The sequence below is a fragment of the Nilaparvata lugens genome, chromosome 8 (genome assembly GCF_014356525.2).
Source record: "Nilaparvata lugens isolate BPH chromosome 8, ASM1435652v1, whole genome shotgun sequence".
Taxonomy (NCBI): Eukaryota; Metazoa; Arthropoda; class Insecta; order Hemiptera; family Delphacidae; genus Nilaparvata; species Nilaparvata lugens.
This window is the reverse complement of record NC_052511.1, coordinates 15,203,583-15,226,326: the sequence shown is the minus strand read 5'-3', so window position 1 is coordinate 15,226,326 and position 22,744 is coordinate 15,203,583. Positions and strand designations below refer to the sequence as shown.

Sequence of the window (22,744 nt, the reverse complement as noted above, 5' to 3'; positions counted from 1 at the left end):
ATTTAGATATATGACTCGAGATTTCTGCTCCAGCATTGTTTTTTCATCATTTTTTTTCTTTTTTCAGTGGACTCGCTTACCTTTATTTTGAGTACCTATTCCTCTGTTTTCTTCCTTCCCCCCATTTCTCCCTTCCTTTTTTCCTCATTACTTCTCTTCTCTTCTTTGCCTGCCTATTACATGGGAAACCATAGTTGGCTAGGTACCTTCCTCTCTTTTTTTTCTCTTCTCCAACACACCCAAACACTAAGCCCATTGTTTTTTTATATTTGTAACATTTTATTGTGTTTTATTTGTTTCGTAAATCTTTGTAATTTTGTTTTGTCTTGTTTTGTGTGTTTTTAATAAATTGAAATTGAAATTGATTATTTGAAATGAAATATAATAATAATTGAGAATCTAAAATCAAACTTTGCATAGATGGGACAAAATTGTTCGTGTCGGATCCTTATATTGTAAGAGCCTTACGTTCCAAATTTCAAATCATTCCGTTAATTGGGTGACACACACACACACACACACACACACACACACACACACACACACACACACACACACACTCATACAGACCAATACCCAAAAACCACTTTTTTGGACTCAGGGGACCTTGAAACGTATAGAAATTTAAAAAATTAGGGTACCTTAATTTCTTTCGGAAAGCAATACTTTCCTTACCTATGGTAAGTAATAGGGCAGTATAGGTAGTATAGGTAGTATAGGGCATGGAAAGTAATAAACCGTAGGTCGCAATAACTGCGACTGTAGCTGCGGTACAAACAAACACACAAACAAACAAACAGACAAAAGCCGATCGAGTCAAAACTAAGACCTCAGCTTCGCTTCGGTCAATTATATTTTATTCATTAAAACTAGCTCAGATACTTGATGAATATTATTATAATACAAGAAGGACTTTCAAGATATACGTTTTCATCAGGTTACAATTGGCAACTTTTGATCCTCTTAGCATAGCAATTGCCAATTAAGTTTCACGTCAGCATCAGGCATAGGAACATGGTTATTTCTGAGAAGAGAATACGATATTCAAGCCAGTATTTACGAGTTGTAAATGTCACGATTTGATATTTCTCTGGTGAAGTCCTTCTCGCTAGGGAAATGGAAAACAGGAAGTTTTTATGGCATCTATTACAGAAAAATTTAGTTGACTACAAAACACACGGCTCCTTATAAGAGTGGATACGCGTATATGGCAAAAATGATTCTCTGATTTGGGAATTTTTCTTATTCCTGAAATAAAACTGTCTCCCTCTGAAACATTGTCATGACATGTTCTACAAAATAGAACGTTTCATTTGAGACAAACAGGCTGGAAATTGTTTCCAAAAGACCTATCATTCTTATTTTTGTATTTCTGTAAGTAGCTAGTAAATAAATGTAACTGTTTCAAATATAACACTGCCGTCTACGCTTGTTTGTGAAATTCATTCGGATTCCAATTTGAATGGAAAAGCGTTTCTGGGAAACTGTGCTTGATAATACAATAGTATGAAAATGATCTACAACAGACGTTACATTTTTGGAGAACTGTGTCCAATAATTCAATAGTTTAATGAAGATTCACAACAGATTACTTCAGTTCATCTAAGATATAAGATTTCAGTACTATTGATCTTCTGGGGTAATTTTTGAGATTTTGTGGAATCATTCTACTATTTGGAATTTCGGAAGTCAAATACCAACTGAAAATGCAAAAAAAGAAATCCATCAAACTTGTGCCACCTGCTTGTAATCTTCCTCACTGAGTGAAGATAGAGTGTAATGTGAAAAAGTGTTGCTTAGTTCTTCCACTTGCGAATCATATTGACAGTAGGGGCGAGAGGGTTAGCAAACGCTTGGGACAATTTGTTTTCATATCCACTTCATTTGCATCCAAAGTGCCGATAAAAGCCATTTTGTTTTCCATCCGTCACCTCCCACTTCATAAATATTCGCTGAAACTTGAGGCAATGGAAAAGGACTAACAAGACCTATGAATTTTCATCCCTCCACCTGGCAACACCATATGAAAAATCACTACGTGCATCGACAGTATTGCTGAACAAGATTTGTATAGTATTCACAAAAAAAGAACCGAAGCCGATAAAAAGTAATGGAGGAGAATTATTGCTTTATCAAAGCAGGATTCGGTTTAAGGAATAAAATGCAACTAGAAATTTGAAGTAGGCTATACATAAGCAATAAATGTAAAGCAGAACAATATTTGTATAATATTCACAAAAGGCAATGAAGCAGATGATAAGTAATGAATCAGGATTGCTTCATCAAAGCAGGATTGGTTTTGAAAAATAAAATGCACTACAAAATTTAAGTACACAATAAGGTTTAATAATATCGTATACCATATTAGAATTCCCATTGCGATTGATTTTGACTGATCCAATCAATGGCTCATACGATCCTCTGTATGGATTGTCAATAAGACCTTTATCAAGAAATCAATCGGAAGGGAGTATAATCATTCAATTAATAAAAACGATTTTTTCTCAAGTACAGTTCAAGACAAGTTTTGAACTATTGACAGTTTCCGCTTCTCAAATTGACAGATTGTGAAAGTAATAAAAAATTTAATTGAGAATGGAAATTCTTGAAAATTTATTTTGTTAATAGAAATAGATCTCTTCATTCGATTAGCGTTTGAATGACTTATGACTATCACTCAACTCAAATGAAATTACAAGTTCAGTCATGTTTCTGAGGTATTCAGATTTGCCGAATCCATCTCAATTAATATTCCATATTTAATAATAAAATATCCAATATCACAAAGATAATATCATCACGAGTAAATACGCCATTCGGATGTAATATTGTTGAAACAAACGTTCATATGAAATACGTACGAATCCGCATTACAGATTCATGCTTTACAATGATGCATTATTAAAGTTGGCAGTAACGGATTCGAAACGGTATCCTAAGAATGCCAAATTTCGAAGGCAAGTCGCTGGCTGGTAAACACAAACATGGAATGAAAAGTTGTGCATGGGAAAGCTGAGAAAACCCGGTGTTGTGCAGTGAGAAAAACCAGATGAAAATTGGATGGATGGAGGGGGATGAAAACAGGCGGCAAGAATACAGACGGAGGAGAGGGAGAGAGAACGAGATAAGCTTGGTGATTGAGTGATGCAGGGTTGAAAATGGAACGGGAAAACAATGGCAAGAATGTTCAACTTCTCCATTTCCGTCGGTTTTTGATTTCCTTTCTGGATGTAATAGGATTTTCCTCTCGTACGATTACGTCACCCGTCCGTCCTTTTCGCGCCATTTTCCACTCTCGCCGCGCAGGAAGCAATCATTTGTCGCGCGCGTGCGCCATCTTGTGGCACAAATCGCATTAAATGTTAACAAACTGTGTTAAGTAGCGCGCCACCGATTGGCTTTCTACCTCTATCTGTGTCAATTCTCGATAAACACTAACCGAACAGGCATGCTTGTGCAAAAAGAGACTATTCTCTTAGAGAAAATTATGGGTTCGAATAGTGAAGGGAGAACTAGAGAACTAGAAAGGATACTTGTTAGGCCCAACACTCCAACAGGCCTACGGGATACTGTCGTATGCGGTGCTAACATATTCTATGAACGTGGATACTTAAATCCAATAGTAACACTGTCGAAGGCTATGATCATGAGAAAAAAATGAATAATTCTATATTAAGATACAAACTGAGTCCAATCCACCTGATACAAGGAAACAATGTGGGAGATTGAGAAGATTTCCAGAATGTAATTTCTAAGATTATGTCGTATATGATGCAATGAGTATGAGAGTGTGTGATTCCATTGATTTTTCTAATAAAGTGATTCTTGTGTGTTGAAATTTTCTGGGAACATATCCCATAAACATAGAATATTGACAACTACATAACAAATTACTTACCATTTCAGCGGGAATCGCATGAGTAAAGAAGTCAAGCTCGTGAAACCTGAAAACATATTACAATGTGAGAATTGTTTTTCACGTTATATAAGTGCTTGAAAATATCAATTTGAAATCAAAACAAACTCCATTCAAGTATCATCATCCACTATTCTAGCTTCAAGAATAAAAACATTAAAATTGAGTCAACTGTAATGACCAACAGACCAATCGTTGTTATTAGAGGGGAGAACAATAATTTAAAATAGTAAGCTTTTGGATTCGAGTTTTCTATTTTTCTTCCATCACATGTTGGAATCTCCTTACTATTCAATTATTTTTCGTTTGTGAAAGAATAAACTGTCTCTTCTTCTTATGGTTCCTTCTCCTATCGGAGGTTGGAAATCATAACGGCAATTTTCACTTTATTGATTGCAGCCTTGAATAGTTCCCTTGAGTTGCAGCCATACCATTCTCTAAAATTACGCAGCCAGGATATCCTTCTTCTTCCCACACTCCTCCTTCCCATGATCCTGCTTTGCTCATACTTTTCACCCCTCATTACATGGCCCAAATATTGCAATTTTCTTCTCTTTATAGTCGCAACAACTTCACATTCCTTTGCCATCATTAACATTACATCCCTATTTGTCATTTTCCTTGTCCATGGTATTCTCCACATCCTTCTATAGCACCACATTTCAAATGCCTCGATGTTTTTGAGGTTTGACTTTTTCAAAGTCCATGCTTCCATGCCGTACAGCAATGTAGAAAACACATAACAACGCAGCATGCGCATTCTAAGTTCTAGTTTAATAATAAACTGTCTAACGAAATTTATCCTTGTCTTCCATTGCTGCTTCCAATTTGACAAAGATGTTGGGATCTTAAAACCAAAATCCATCATTTCTCATTCTCATTCTACCGTAACAAAACTGAAATCAAAGTCCAAGTCAACTACTGTGTTCAGTAATACCCGCTCGATATCTCCCTGATTGGAATCGGGTGTATTGTTCAAAGAAACCAAGGTGGTGTTGGAACACAATGTGTTGGTTATACAGTGCAGCGGCATTATCACACACCCAGCTTGGTGAGATCGATCGGTAAACAGACGAGTGGATAATAGAGTGCTAATGAGTTCTTTTTGGCGTCAGTGTTCAATGTTGGAGAACTTTTCAGCTTGTTGGGAGAAGCCACCCGCCAACGAGTACTGTTTGTTTCCTACGGGAATGGTGGGGTGGTGGAGTAAGGATGCTTCAAAAGCGATCTTCTCACTTGTGTATATAGATGTAGTTTGTTATATATGTGTTTATACTTCACTTGTGGAGTGTGGAATGGGAGTACCCGATAAGCCAGCCGGTGGGCTTTGTATTAATTAGAAAACTCTCGACAAAAGAACTTGCCTGCGCGAAGTTGTGTGAACGCCGGTTCTTTGTGCCAAGTTTCAGTCGACCGCTTAGTGGTTTTCTACGATATGGAGCGAAGAATATTGGACAGGTCTATTCAGAAATTTTGATATAGAGGGCTGCTGCCGAGATCATGGATCAGCTCAGAGTTTCTCTCCTTCCACCCCTTCGACTGTACTACCCCCTCACACTCTTCTTCCCTCAAACACTTCCCCCACCGCGATGCCACAGTGCAAACACAATCTTGTATAAACCCCTGTATAAAGCTGATCGACCGTCGCGTTTTTTATAGCAGACACCTCCTAAGGGTCCCGGGTGTTGATCATGAAGATTGGCTGCTTCTGCTGTTGCTGTCATCATTTCAACAGACTGTTTGGCGAGCGTGAAGATTTTCGAGGCTCCTTCAGTATTAGCATAAACACGCACTTCATAATATGCGTTTATAGGGTTTTTCGTGATGATGCTGATATTGGTAACATAGTAGTAGTGAGGCGGGATGTCAGTTGGTGTGAGAAACGAACCCATGACCGCTGCTGCCATAGCAGTCTGAAGTTACCACTACGCTCAAATTGGAAGTGATCATTTAGTGGATAACGGATATTTTTTCTATACTGCTATTTTTAGAAAAATATGTTATCTGTTGTCTCTAGCCTCTAGACTAGGAAGAAGATAATTCTTTTACTTCTGTAAAGAAGCAAATAATATAAATGATGAGAAGATATCGTATTATTAAGCTCATGAATGTAGTAATTATGTTGTATTCGATTGGGAAGATTTCAAGTTCTCATCTCTCCTGGTTTTCAGTAGCTGTTGATCTGAATGGAGCCTTAGATTGCATATCCTTAAATAAGCAATGGTCCAATGTCCACGCATAATGGTTGAAAATGTCTGATGGTATTCCATTGTTTATGAAAAATTCACTGAACATACTTCATGTGACACATAACTGAATTTTCTGTTGGATGCACTCACACAAAAATACTATTAGCAACTTTTGCGCATAGGAACTCAATCTGAAAAATTGGACACCACGCAAAATGATTTCAATTCACAGGTTATCATTCAGAAAAGCTACTGCTTCTCTTCAAATCCAGTGAGGAGGAAAACGTGCAATACTCTGACACAAACGATAAAACTCATGCAATGAATTGTAGAATACCATTCAAAGACATAATTCCTATTCATGTGAGGGACATCTGAGTTGAATTTTAAATTATTCAACTACTCAACAAAGTAGAGTAGGATAACCTTCAACAATGGGGCTGGAATAAACCCCATTTAAGAAGACTCTCATACGTTTTGAACAGTTCAATCCTTGCTCCGACTCTTGACTATATTATTCCATTCTTTTTGTGTCATAAATAATTTATGAACTCACGTTTACGATCTCGGCTTATTAGATATTCAATGCAAGCTGAAGCTATTCAGAACTCTGGTGTTATTTTGCCACTAGTGAGAATCACCTCAAATGGCAGCATCATTTGAATGAGAAGCATTGATGGTTTGTAATACGGAATGCAGACAGTTTAAAGTGAATCTCAGTATGGCATCTCAGTGCCTGCAAGCTCCAACTTTCTTATATTCCGCATCTGCAGCTCTGCGTCCGCTCAGAAAGCAGAAAAATTATTCGGATATAGAATGGAGAGATTTCTTTGTTGAGATTGTCGACAGAAAACGCTGCTAATTCGAATTCTATCTCGGGGGAGAAATTAGGCTTCAGAAAATGCGGTCGCTGTGGCACTCAAGTGGAAGTTCTACTGCTTCAATCATGATTTTCAAATCTATTCACTCATCTGAGGAGTTTCACAAACAGAAAGATACATTAACAATTTTTCTTGTTCAATGGAAACAAATGAAAATTAAAATCCTTGTTGCATAATATCAAGGGAGCTAAGCTCGAGTAGTGTTTATCGATAAATTAAATTTCAAAAGATTTGGTGGGAATTCAATGTAATCGTCAGCATCTTCCACTGTGGGCTAGACAAATAATTCCTAACTATTTGAATGATGACTTTCAATGTCAATGTCAGAGGAGAATATTGTGGATTTAGGATATCTAGGGGAATTCAGGGAGACATACGTGTTCAAATGAGCAGTACAATACCAATTTACAAAACTGAACATAAATAATTCCATACAATTCTATCAACATGTCAAATAAAAAAGTTAAAAAACCTGAAATCCTCCTCACAGAATCACAACTCATATTTGAAAGACATGCATGTTGGCGTGGAATCAATTCCAAGGTTCCGGCACACACAAACTGAAGATTTTTCCAGGTATCCTCGCTGCTCTTGTAGGTTCTAATGGCTCATTCATATTGTCTTTGTTGTATTGAAAATCAGCAGCCTGAAAGAACAGCAAGCGTGTTTGGAAGCATCGCCAGTACTATAGTCCACCGCACAAAAATAGTCCGATGGGAAATGGAATGAGAATTGGTACCTCCTCACCACCCCCACCACATGCACCCATAGACATCGATAATTTGTCAGGTGTGGTATAAAAGTATCAATTCTCATTATTCATAGTCAGCTCTGGTCAACGTTAATCAAATCTAACGTGGCAACGTTGAACCATCTGTTCCAATTTGCATTGGACTATTTTCGTGCGGTTGCCTATAGTGCGGCACCGATCAGCAGTTTGGAATTGATCTGAACCCACAGGTTATTTGAATATATGGAGCTCTGTTTGCTGTTGGAGTAACTACAGTATTTATTAGATTGAATTAGTATGGAACTATTCTAGTACTATGTTTATTGCTCAATATATTGGATTTATTCTTCTCCAACTGAATTTTCTCTCACCCATTTCACCGTAAGTATGAAAGCTGATTGGGAGCCACTAATTAACCCCTATGGATCCATCGATTAACATCCAACTTTTCACTGCCTCAAAATACTATGGGCTTTTTTAGCGATTTAATAGGCTTGATACTCCAAGTAGAGAGGATACGTAGAGGTGAATTCAAAATCATTTACAGTTGCCAAGTCACCTCAGCATCTATCTCATGGATGGTGGAGCTTGGCTCATAAAAATCCCACTGGAGATTATTTTCATATAGCTCTACTCTCATGCTGAGGTTTGACGATTAAAGCATCCATAAAGCAGTTTTTAGGCTTTGCTCAATTAGCAGGTATTACCTTTACTGGTGAGAACCGATTAGACCTTTTACGATCATCTAACTAGTAATAAATTTAGATGGTTTAGAGCCCAACCCAGAGTAACTTTATTTTCTCAAATTGCTGATATGGGAATATTGTGCTTTATTGTGAATAATTCTTGTTCGATCAAGCTTTTTCAGGAGGTGAGCTTTACTATTTCAAGGACGATACATAACCAAGAATACAACTTGAAAAAGATTTGAAGAGATTACTGAGAATAGAATAGAATATTCTATCAAATAAGAGGTGAACAGTAGACTAAAAAAGTAAATTGAATGATGCTTGATTACAATTCGTACTATTTTTTGAAATTGGCTTTTTTTCTGTAGGGCTACTCTCAATATGAATAGGAATACAAGTCTAAGTGCTCTTTCGAATTATCTAAAATAATTATTTCTATTTATACTCTTTGAAATTGTATTGTGCAAAAAATTCATATGAGAATGTTATTGACCTACCAAATATGTAGGCCATTTAGGAATCAACTTCTGTATTTTTGAAGTAATTGAGGGATGTGTAGATAAAATAATCCACAATGAGTGGAAATGTTCCAAATAGTAATAAGTGAGAGTGGTATGATTGATGGATGAGTGTCCTATATAATAGGTGAACGTCTGCTATTGGCCTAGGCAAGCCACTCCCACAGACGTTACAGCAATGGAGCACCAATCGTGAGTGTGAACTGCTCATTGGCTTGTCTAGGCCAATCAGAAACGTTCACTTGGATGAGTCATTCATCTACCAATGGTATCACTCGCTCAGCACTCCATATACTGCTGCTCTCTACTTCATTTTTATACCTCAGTGATTGTTAGTGATATACCCACTGGAATCAGTATCTCAATTTTCCATTATCAATATATTATTTGTGGCTGTGTTAGCTTTGAGTATTTCAATAATATCTATATGAACTGATTCATGAAAACCTATCAAAAATGAGTTCGTTTCCCAGTTCTTGTTTGAAATTTTCCATAATAAGTGCATATATTCTTTTTTTGAGAATAACTGGGTGGTATAAATTATTATAATTTCAGTATTTGAAAGTATATATGAATATTTCTGGATATTTATTTTCTATGAATGTGAATCTTGAAAATATATCCTTTTTTTGGACTTTACAATGTTACCTGAATTTGGAAGAAAAATAAAGTATCCTCACTTTTCCTTTCCCGATCTGTGATTTTTTGTAAAAGAGAAAAAATGATTAAATAAAAGAAAACATTTTCAAAATAGGTGTTCCGATTGTGATTTCTCCAGATGAAGAAAATTGAGAAAACCGAAGCTTTTTTGGGTCAATATCATCAATTATCATCGTGGAACTAAATCAATAATTCGTTAATATAGTGATTGTTTGAAAGCATAATATTGTTGAGAAGATTAGGTTTTCGAAAGGGTTATCTCTGGGCTCATAATAGTCAATTTCTGACCAGTCTGATCAATATTCTGATAATACTATCGTGGAATCATCTCATAATTATTGAACGATTTCTATAAAATCAATTATTTCCTAGAAAATAGTAGAGATGATTCAATTTTCAGTAAGGTTTGATTATTAGGCGCATGAGATAATAGTCGATACCTGACCCAGGTTGGTCAGTAAATCTGAGACTGTCCAATCTCCCGATGGCAGGAGCAGAGCAGATTTCCCAAAGGAGCCATTGCACTGTTGACTATGCTGGGTCTCGGTTGAGGCATGTGCAAGTTTGCAGGCTTAGGCCGATAATGAAGTCCTGTTTCACGGCACTGCATGTATAGATAGCCATATCTCCGGAACACATCACTGATTGGGGCAGACCGGAATTTAATTGCAATTAAGGTAATATTAGGCTGTGGGGAACTGTGTTAACCATGTACAATAGCTTTGAAAGTTTCAGAGTTGAATCAGATCTATCGGATTTCAAGTTAGAATGTGTGTGATGTAGAATAGTATGATAGGCAACATCAGGCCCTCAATTTCCGCACATGAGTTGAAGTCACTCAAAAGATATCAACGATTTTACTTTCAAGTCAATCTGTATGAATAATAGTTCAAGGTGGTTCAACTAATGATTCAAAATAATCATGAACAATATACATACATTTGAATGCACTCCATCTCTAACCACCTCATATTTGCTTCTCATTCTGCATAGCCTATTTATCAGGTATTTCAACTTTTTCTACTTTTACCAGTTTTCCAAAAATTTTCATCTTATTTTTCTTACTGAAATTTGTTCAATAGGTGTTTCATGAAGCCATCTAATTCAGTAGAAATACTACTAGTCACAATTCTATCTATATTCTAATCGTGAATATATTTGATCGTTATTTCTTCCTGTTGGCGGTTAAGTGGCTGGACTCTTAACCTGACATTTATCACTGACAATGACTTCGGTACAATAATAGTAAATTAGTTTATGCGAAACGATGTCTGCTATAGAGTGATATAATGCTAGAGTGATTGTTTATAGCTTGAAAGAAGCACAACACAAGTAATACGCAATTTTAACATTTCATATTGAAAAAGAAATCCACACCAATATAAATTTCCAATATATAATTTCCAGATATTAAATATTTCCAAAATTTATAATGTTCCCAAATAGCTTGATGACATTTTGGAAAAAGTGAGAAATTTATCCATTCCACCTTACTCAGAAAGTCATGTCTCATAACCAAGACAATGTTTAACTCAATAAGTATTCGTACAAATTTACATGTGGTCTCTCTGTATTGAGCTGTGGTGAAGTCGATGCTGAGGCACATATCCATATTGAATAAAATTACAAGTTGCCTTATCTATTCTGATTAATTTACGTATGGACTCAGTGTTCTTCTATCCAACTCACTCAAAGCTTAGTCTCTGCGATTAACCATAGAAATTCTTAAAAACCTTTGACAGAGAGAGCTTTATCGACGTCTGCGCAACCTTCCGTTAGAATAATATTCCCCTCACCAAACTCAGCGTACAGTGATAGCCTAACTACATTGCTACTACTTGACATTGCTGTCTGTTTGATTTTTACGGGGAGCTTTAGTTGATCACGTTTAACGTCAGTGAGGCGACGGTGGGGTGTCGGACGAACACTAATCGACAAACAAAATAACGGGAGGTCACAGAGCGAATGTAACGCGGCCTCTGATTGGACGAGAGATAATTGAGAGACGCTGGAGATTTGCCGTCAAGCGCCACTGATCGAATTATGCTAGCTCAAAGCAAAGGCGGGTGATTATGATCGCGTCGATCGATCGACATCCGTTTGTTTGGTGGCTACCAGCTGACCTTTCAAATCCATGTTAACTTATTATTTTTCTCTATGCTCAAAAACCTCAAAAAAGCCTCACTGTATTGCATAGTTCATTTATTATTCATTTATTGTATGAAATACTATAATCATAATACAATTATTATTTTATTCGAATATGTAGTTGGGACAATTCAATTGAAAGCCAGCAATTCTTTGCGTTCGAAGAGGACTACTCGTGAATTTATGAATTATTTCATTGATCCGATGTCTCACGAATGTCCCGTGGGCATGAACGTTAATGCTAAATCGATATCAAGTTTCATTGTTGTGAAGATGAAGTTCTCAATTTATCCATGATTTTTTTGAAAGTTGCCTTCTCAAAAAATGTTTTTCGAATGATGAATTTGTCGTTCTTCCTTCTGGAAGAATCACTGCATAATCCATATATGATAAAATGAATAATGATAATGAGCATGTGACGTCAATTGTTTATTATCAATTATAACATATTAAAAATGTCAAACAGGCTGAGTTTAAACAAGTTATGAACAAGTTTGAATATCCCTTTACTTCAACATTTAGTGCAAATGGTTCAACAATAAGTTCTGTGCAATTATCTTCTGTCCTTCAAACTTCACTTCTTCTTCTGGAACAATGTGTAAAAGACGATTAACAATGAAGATTCCCATTAATCACCCAATGGGAATCAATTTTTTCCCTTCAAAGAAAACACCATTAAAAGTAGACTCCAATGGAGAATATGGATATCATTTTTTAGTTATTGATAATTCCTGCCACTATTAGAAGAATATCAATGAAGCTTAACATAAAAAGAACATCTTGTTCCAGATATTCCAACTTAAATTTATTCAAGTTTATTTTGAAGATATAATTGATCTTTTGAACGCCTTATGTCGATCAAATTTGGATAAAGTTGAACAGATGGAGCCACCCAGTAGCTGTGAAAACATCAATTTCCAGTTTGTTATCGATCTATAGACTCTCGCTATTAATATACAATATTCGCCACCCAATGAGATAAGGGCATCAATGATGATGTCTCATCAATCAATATCAAGTCCAGCTGACTTTACATGGAACCCTCCAAGGGATAATCGATGTCCAGTATTTCTGAACCTCAGAATAACACGAGAGGGTGGGAAGTGTCAGGCTTCTTTCATCTTAAACTGTGTGCTTTCATGTGGTGTGGCTTCTGTGGAGGCCTAATACAGTATAGGTTTTATAAATGGAGGTAAGGGTAGGCTTAAAGTAACACGAGGGAACTTTCAGTTGAAAGTATTAAGAAGAGCACAAAGAGATCCTATATAGAGAGATCCACTTTGATGTGGCAGCATTGATTGAACGAGAAGCATTGATGTTGTTTATGAGGAATACTGACAGATTGAAGTGAATCTCATTATAGGGATATTTTGAAATAACGTAGAGCTCTATTTCTCTTCATCAACACTCTTTTCCCAATACAACTCTCTTATAATATAGGCTTTTAAAAGTAAATCTATATGATAGAATTCTTTCATATAACTCTTTTTTGTAAAAAGCCATTAATCCTTCCCAAATTAAAGCAATGTAGCTCTGTTTACATTTGTAGGAAATTAAATTCGTAATCGAAAGATCAAACCTGTTGACCAGTTGATCAAATAATACATTGTCCGTAAATTACAGTCTCATAGGTTTAATTTCAAAATTTGTAACTCAATACTCTCAATTTGAGCCCGAATAATTAATACTGGAACACATGAAGTATTAAGTGATTATGAGTCCATAGAGTATGAAAAAATATCATCTATTTAAACTGAAATTTTACGCATTTTTCCACGACTTTTGCAGCTGCATGTTTCAGTGTAGAATGTGAAATTTCATACATTGATGACTAGGAATATCATATTCTAACATAAATTCGAATGTAATGAGAATTATAAAAGCTTACACGTATCAGTATCAATGCTGAGTGGAAATATTATTCTAATTAGTTCTAATGTGACTATTTCCACTCGTTCAATGAGGATATCCATTAGATCCAGCTCAATTAAATTGGTAAGATCAAACTGTGATTCAACGTGACCTCCTGTATCCAACGTAAGCACTATTCAGTTCAAACTGAGATAGATCAGCTGTTGGTTTAAACCCGGAATGAAAGAGATTCTATTAAAAACGGACATGCCTTCATGTAATTTCATATTAGCAAATTAGATGTAATCGTTAATTGGTTTCTTAGTATGGGTCCATATTCTTTCTATAGGTCCATCCATATTCACCATCTACGTTTAGCATACAAATGAAGATGATGGATATGGCGCTAAGAGGCTCTTAGATTCAAAGATAGCTCCTGCTTCATTCTAGCAACGTTCTCTCAATTTCTCAAAAGTAAAAGGTTTTTGCCTTCAATGTTCATTATCCGTTTATCACAGCTCTATTCGTTGATTTGGATTGACAGAATCAAAACACTAAGACAGTGTTATATCTACAAAGCCATGGATCGAATTTCGCATCTATCCAGTTTCTGATTTTTCTCAGAGTAGCCTAGGAGACATTTTTTCCATCAATCCCGCATTTTTCTCTTTGGCGCGAGAACGCTGTAATGAATGCTGAGCCAAATCCCATTTAGCCGAGAAATGCCTCGATTTGAATGCAGCTCAGAGGATATAAATGACTAAAGATTCAAGAGTGACATTACTATGCAGGACACCTTTTGCCATGATTAAAGATCACCTGCCCTGGATTCGACAACTAGCCTGTCGGTAACGATTTCTTTGGAGAAGCTCGAGCTGAGATTTTCGAAGGAAGGAGGTTTTTCGTGAAGGGGTTGAGGAAGTGAAGGTTACCGGACGCATGACTGATACTGAAAGCTTGGCTCGATTATTCAAATGAGAAGACTGTGTTCGATCATCAAAGAACGTCTACTTCTTATGATCAACTTGTCCATTAGTAGTAGCGTGGCGGCCGTTGTATAATGGATGTCCCCAGAATCATGATGAGAGCCAAGACAACGCTATCAACCGACGTCTTTTGGGAGGAAGAAGATACGGAGGACACATGGAAGAGAAGCGAAAAAGATGAAGGAAATTGAGTAGTATGAGAAAGGATGAAGGATACAGAAAGGAATGGGGAATGAGCAATGGATGAAAGAGGTGGAAGAGAAAAAGTAAATGTGTTGGTGGAATGTGAGTAATTGGGGAGGAGAAGGAGGTAGAGGAGCAGGAGAAGAAGCAGGAGGAGAAGGAGGAGGAGGAGGAGGAGAAGGTGGAGGAGCATGATGAGGATGAGGAGGAGGAGGAGGAGGAGGAGAAGGAGGTGGAGGAGCAAGAGAAGGAGCAGGAGGTGGATGGGGATGAGGAGGAGGAGGAGGAGGAGCAGGAGGAGGAGCAGGAGCAGGTGGAGGAGCAGGATGAGGATGGGGAGGAGGAGGAGGAGAAGGAGGTGGAGGAGCAGGAGAAGGAGCAGGAGGAGAAGGAGGTGGAGGAGCAGGAGAAGGAGCAGGAGGAGAAGGAGGTGGAGGAGCAGGAGAAGGAGCAGGAGGAGAAGGAGGTGGAGGAGCAGGAGAAGGAGCAGGAGGAGAAGGAGGTGGAGGAGCAGGAGAAGGAGCAGGAGGAGGATGAGGATTAGGAGAAGGATGAGGAGGAGGAGAAGAGAAAGAGGAAAATGAGATGAAAAACTCAGGAGAAAGTGTGATTTAGGAAATTGAACAAACTAGGTTCCATTATCGAAAATGAAAGAGGTTGTGAGACATGGTGAATATTTCGAATTTTAGGAAAAACAGAGAAAAGTGGAGAAAACAGAGTAGGACGAAGTCTCAAGCTGTTGAGGGGTTGTGATAAAAGTTAGAGAAACTGAGTTGGTATAGAAAACGAAGAGGAATGTAGAATGAATTGAATCGAAAGTATTTATTATAAGAAAGCAAGATACAAAAAGGCATTCAAATAGATAGATTTGTAAAAGTTTTCAATGTTCAGACGATGAAGGAACATGAAAACAAAAGTGATGAATGAGCTCGTTGAATAATGAAGAAGAATAAATTATGAAAAATATATAGATGGGGAGTATAAGATAATGAAAAGTAGTAGTAATAAGAAGATGGAGAAAACAATTTATTGATAAAAAGTTGGAATTTTTCGTAATCGTTGTGAAAAAAGGATGAGAAGAGAAGTGAAAAGAATGAGAAGAGGCTTGAAGAATATAAAGAAGTATAGGAGAGTAGTGAGGAAAAGAAGTATAGTAAGAAAAAGTAAATAATGAGGGACTAACAAACGGTGCAGTAATTAGAAGACGACTCTTGAACTTGGAGTTCAAATTCTTATTTAGAGGTCGATTTTGGCGGTCGGTGAGAGGGGAAGGTTTTAGGAACAAAATGGAGGCCTTTTGGTTCGTGCATTCGACGACGTTGTAATGATCTTTGGATCTCTGTTCCGCTAACAATCTTTTTAATACAAAAGAGAGAACAGCATTCGCGAAGCGGCGGCAAGTTGACGGAAAAGACCTTTGACCGTGGCAAATCTCTTTCAAGCCGGCATCTATAACTTTTCCATCACTTTCTTGTCGCTCGCACTCTATCTCCTTCCCAGTCTTACTCCCCACTAACTCACTCTGTCTTTCTCACTCAGACCCGGATTACACGGCGGCTGATGAGAATTTCAAAAGGTGCGACAAAATGGAACAGAAGTTGGTTAGTTGTTGTCAGAGGTGAAATTGTTGTAGCATCGTTCTTGTTTCTAATGGAAGGACAGAAATATATAAAAAAAGAGACGAAGAAGAAAAGACAGAGAGGAAAGAGCTGTTGTTCATTGTGTTCAAGCACTCCCGGAAACACGGTAGTTCACCTCTGATCAACTTTCCTCATTTAAGAAAAAAACAAAAAATCTTCCTTGAAATTTGAATAAATATTGGACTAGTCCTCATTTCCATCACTCGAAAATCCCCAGACTATGAAGGAGATCAGGTGTATTATCTGTCATGAAGCATGATAATCCCAGCATGAAGTTGGATAATACATCGGTTTAAAAGGAATGTATGATATTCGACTTTCTCGCTATCGTATAACTTCATGATGATACAATATCATGAATAATTTATACAAAATTATATGTATGAGTGGATTCAAATATAATCAGTGGAACAATACAAAGTTGGTTTGAAGGTAACCATTGACATACTTTCTGGATACCAATATATTTCTTCAAACCTTATAAGGTCAAAGTTGACCTCTATAGAAGCAGTTGCTGTATAATATATCAGTAATACTAAAGAGAGAAGTAGAAAATTTATCCATTTTGAATGCAAAATAAGGAGGGGAGTTCACTGTTGATGCTGCTTCATTCAAATGCAAAATGTATAATAAGTAGAAAGAGTGAAAATTGGATAGTTTTGTTGCTTATCCTTACGTCTGCTAGTGAGGGTACCACATTCATTATTCCATTTATTTTTTTTCCTTTAATATATGTATTCCAGCAAATGAGCTTTTAAATTTTTGAACTTCTCTCAAGTTTCTGAATATACTTTTGGAATAAGTTCAAGTTGAATAGGAAATGTATATACTGTAATATGATGCGCTTTATAATAAGGAGATTTTTATGGAATCGACGGTTTCCGTTTCAAATTTCGAATTGGTTAACACAGTCAGAATACATGTAATATGTAACACAATCTTATTACTCCATAGTTTGATATTCATACAACACTCAATTCTTCCATGATGAAGAATTTGAAGGAAAATTCTTATCAAATTATCTTATTCATATTGAAATGTCGCTTTTTTGAGAAGATATTTTCTCCGTCTGCATAGCTCCTATAAGCTATGAATGAAGCAATCCAAACAAACTAATGAAATGATGTAACCTTGCAAGCTGCCATAAAAAATAAACTCTTATCTCTTCAATCAGAAGTTCAACAGGGCTCATAAGGATTCAAGGCACGAACTCAGTTTTCAGAAGAAGTGAAGGACAAACCGATGTCATAGCTATAAGTAGTCCCACCTCACTCTCACACTTTCCTGCTCTATTTATTGGAATAGGGCAAAATTTCAAATCAGGGTACTTGGAGCTCCCACAGAAATATATTCATAATTCTAATCTGATGCTGGATTATCAGGATGTATAGGATAAAGCTATTCTGGTTCAATAGTGGACTTTGTGGGGCTTCAATTCCAATGATGAGGTATGACATATTAATGTTTGATTTCACTGATTCAATTCATAAACATTTCCCAACTCTAAAAATCAAGTTGGACATATTTGGAAGATGTTTTTCAAACTATTGAGTCTTGAGGATTATATATTGAGTATTGGATGTGATAAGACTTCCTCTATTCAGCCTACTTGCACTGAATTCGATTCTCTTCAAGCTTCAATGTAAAACAATCCACTAGAACAAGACTCACGTCACTTATCATCACACTTGAAAAGATAGGCCTACCTACTTATTGAGACGGGAAATCCCATTCTGGTGAAACGTAAATATAGAACCAACTACCTGATGTGATTACAACATGATTCATTGAATTGCAAAAATTATTCCCAATCATCTAACTCTACTTTGCTGTTTTTGAAAATTATAATTATTATAAATTCATATCATGTTTGTACTGTATTTAAGAATGTTACTATTTCGATGAACAAGTTTACCTTAGTCCACAAATCTCCTTTCGTTCATTTTTATCACTTATCTTTTGAATTGATAAGATGTAATATTATTTCGTAGTCCCATCTCGTAAACAGAATTTCAATTCATCTAAACATCACAATGCCTAGTAATTTTGTTATTCTTGCAACCAAACTACAAACTTCCTTAAAATTAAAATTGTATCAATTAAAATCTAGAATGATAACCTCGTCCAAATATGTCACCTACCTGACCATGACGTTTTTAGAGTGATGATAATATTGAATGTATTTCTTGTAGGGTTCAAGTTGATTATAGAAAAATGGGACCTAAATTAAAAAAAGTAATGATAATTATGCATGTGAGAATGTGAAGAGAATATTCTAATTATGCAATTGTTAGATAAATAACTGGAACTGCAAGATATAGAACTCCCCAAGTCTATGTACGTGTAGAATAATTATGAAATCAAACAATTACATAATATGTATCTGGATATTCTACAATGGTTAAGATTAAAAAAAAACTCAATCCATCAACTTTTTATCTTGGAATAAAATCGATCAGTTTCAATAATTATTCCCACAATATGATGAATTCACTGGTACACATAGTTGGAGAGTTCCTTAAGAGTTGTAGTTGCAGTTATTTCTCCCTTAGTTGAATTATTAGAATATTCTCTCTACAAACTTACACATGCTATAACTATAAATATAGATAAAAATAAAAATCTCAGTACCTTTTTTTGAATTATTTTATCACAACATGTTTCGGACATTAATGCCATTTTCAAGTGATATTCATTGATGGCGTCAATGTTGAAACATGTTGTGAAAAAATAATTCAAAAAAAGGTACTGATATTTTTATTTTTATCTATATTTATATTACAATTAGCCATATACAGAAAAGACTTAATGCTATGACTACTTTGATTTCAGATTCCATCCCCATTATTTACACAATATGATATCAAGCACTATTCTCGAACCGTTTCTATTATCAAGACAGACCATTCGGATGCATTCATAGTAGTAAACGGATTGCCAACGCAGAAATTGTGCCTAATATGATTGGACGGACGGACAACCTCATAGGAGGGTGTGAGTATATGGAATTCCATCAAATGCACTATATCCCACTGTGTGGTGAACCAGGCCGGACAAGGCCTAATGAAATACCTCTCAGCAATGGTGACACCGGTCATTGTCCATTTAACCCTCTTCAAATAATATGCCAATACGTCAACGGCAATCATAATTGCATGCCTAACATCATTATTTGAATTCTAATTTGTGCATTAATCCAAATATCCGTCTCTACGATACAACAGACTGCAAGCTATAGACGACTGATTGATCATATTTATGAATTTTGATACTTGATGAAATGGAAAAATTTTTGTATAAATTTTTGTAATTTCTTGATGAAATGGAAAAATGATATTTCATTCTTTCTCATTCTTTATGTTTTTACCAATTTTGTCAACTCCAGACATGTTTCAACTGACCGGCCCCATTCTTCAGTGTAGCCTACTGTCATTATCATGATTATTTATGGAATCGTTTTCCTTGCATATGTTACAAGAGTAAGTGAAAGTGCACTGAAGGTAGGTTTCAGTCAACGTTTCTGTCTACTAACTTTGAGTTTCAGTTGCTTATTCATGTGCAAATTGTGAAATAATATTATATATAAAGGTGCGTACAGATATACGCGCTGCGAACATGAGCAATTCACTTTTAATCAGCTGACTATATCTGTATTTCTACAGAAACGGTAAAAAAACTCTGGCATCAGCTGATTAAAAATAAATTGCTCATGTTCGCGGCGCGTAAATCTGTACGCACCTTTAAGTATATTCAATAAAGTAATACCTGAGCACTGTTTAAATACATGATGATATATGTATAATAATTTAGTGCCCTAGTGAAAAGCCTATCATAAATATGATATTGTGAAAAATGTACAATAAATCGGAAAGAATTAGTCTCAAACAAGGTACCTAGAATACCTGTATTATTATTCTATGTACATTGGTCTCAAATAGTTCATTCCCTCTACTCTCATCCATATTAGAGACTTAACCATATCAGATGATAACATTATTTGAATGCTTACTATGAACAGATTACAAGAAATGGATAACATTGCAGATTTCAGTACTATCGTGCATTCCGTCATTCCGAGAAATTCAGACTATGATCATACATCAGTCCACACTTGATATTTGATGGGATATCTGATTAGACGTATTATAGTTCCTTTGCTAAATCGAAACGATTAAGTGATTGGTGAAGATCATATTCGCTGAATTGGGAATTATTTTTATAAATACTATGAACACGATTCAGCCTACATTTAATATAAGGATATGAATGATGGAAATTGATCAAGTTACATTTGTAATGCTCTCATATCAATTCCATTACAGAGGTGTATTAGCCGACATTATTGTGACGTTTAAGTGGACTTGTGGGAGTGACTTGTTTGGGCCAATGGCAGACTATCACCTTGATATTCATCTATCAATCATATCGCTCACCCATTACCACATATTTGCCAACTATGTACTTTACATTTAGTTCATCAAATACTTTTAACAACTAAGACCGGTATCTTCCTAATTTAGTAAATTTGTGGTTTCCACAACATCTGGTCTAGTTTGATTGGAAATGTTAACTATGTATTGATTCTCAAGTACAAGCTGTCTAAAAATGATTCAGGTTAGAAGAGCATCTGGTTCCACCAGAAATGATTTCTCTATAAATGAAAGATTCCATGGGGAGAGTGCGAACTTTCCAAGAATCATTCAATTGTAAAAAGATTTCGAAGTTTGCTCTCTGGAAAAGAAGATCTTCCTTTCCATCCAGTATGTGTGGATGTGTGAATGGGTGCTTAATCAGGCCTGTAATACGCAGTGATGCATGAAACAGAAAGAGAGAAGGTTGCCCAATAAAAATGACATCAACTCTCGTTAAGACGCGTGTCAAATAGTTTTGTAAAATTCGTTATTTTCTCACAATTTTTATGTCGCTCGGTTTGAACTTCTATATCTCAACTCATCGGTATGGTTTCAGTTTCTACTCGTATTTGTTTTCCTTCTTTCCCACTCTTACATTTTTGCCTCGTTCTCGTTACATATTACTCGTTCTCCATCTGGCTGAAGAATCTTCTTCAGCATCAACTCTTTTCCATCTCTTCTTCCTTCCATACTCAATACTCATATTTTCCATCTTTTCCTCTATTATCCTTTCTTTTCCTCGCGAACCCCTTACTCTCTTCTCTTTGTCTTCGCTTTCTTTTTCACTTTACTCCATCACTGTTATTCCTCTCCAATATTGATACCACTATTGTTAGTTGCTATTGATCTGTGTATAAATCAGCATAATATATTGTTATCTACATAAACAGAGCTTAGCATATTCAACCTACCTCCTTTTTCACCCATTCTTTCCTTGTAGTGTCTTTCTCTTCTTTTTTAGTTTCTCTCCAATCGGAAGGTTGCAATAAAACTCAGTCAAACTCAGAGATGCAATTGAACTATGAAGTTTGTATGAAAGATTGAAGATGAGCTGTTGCAGAGATCAGTAGATTATTCAGTTTCATGATAAATACAATATTCATAAATAATTTTCAAGATCTTCAGATCGAAACACTTCGGGAACTAAGTAGTACGCTTTGGATGTCTAGCAAACAATAACAGTAACAGCAATTACAATAACAGCTAAGCAACCAATCCTTACTAATCTTGGCTACAATCGTTATTAAGAACCATTTATGACTCTCAACTTTACTTGGAGATGCTGTTTTAGATATTGACGTTGAATATTAATATTTTTTGTAGGTAAATATGACTTGAACAAACTGATCTTACATAATAATTGATTACAATTTAGTAAATTCAAATAGCCTAGATGTACACACTCCCATACAAGATGAAACTTTCTACTCTTTTATGAACACATTTCAGCTTCGTTTCAATGATCATACTGTCACTCATTGTGTTGTCCATAGTCTATAACACGCCTACACTACAGCAACTCTTCCACTAAATCCCAGCCGATAGTTCCCAGTTTGGCCGTTTCACAGGCTAGCGCTCTTGTCTTTACGACTCATTGGATGATAACATTCCTCTCCCACACTCTCACTCTGTTACTCTGCAACATCCTCCTTATAGTCTTCTTTTATCTGTTCTTCTCCACCTCCGGCTGGAAACTTTTCCAGCGATCAGCCTTTTCTCCAGCTGACCAACCCTGTTCATCACGCATCATTTGACGAGAAGATTCTCTTTTTCAAAGATCGGGAAAGTGTCAGGCCTCACATGCTGACAGTTATTTGTAACTTTATTGAAAGGCTGCACAGAATTCCGTCTCAATTCCCTGAGATCGTGGAAAGGATTTCACCATTTATGAGATTTATTACTAGGCCATACCACACTATTATTCTCTTACCACCATACTAT

The 22,744-nt window shown here is 36.1% G+C and overlaps 1 protein-coding gene across 1 annotated transcript in view; it reads right to left on the bottom strand.

Moving 5' to 3' along the window:
- The window catches only part of LOC111064140 (muscarinic acetylcholine receptor DM1), a 159,114-nt gene that overhangs the window by 86,570 nt on the left and 49,800 nt on the right, over nucleotides 1–22,744 (bottom strand). Inside the window, exon 4 of the mRNA XM_022351822.2 lies at nucleotides 3,899–3,944. The gene's annotated coding sequence lies outside the window, so the exon portion shown is untranslated. The remainder of the gene's footprint in view (nucleotides 1–3,898; nucleotides 3,945–22,744) is intronic.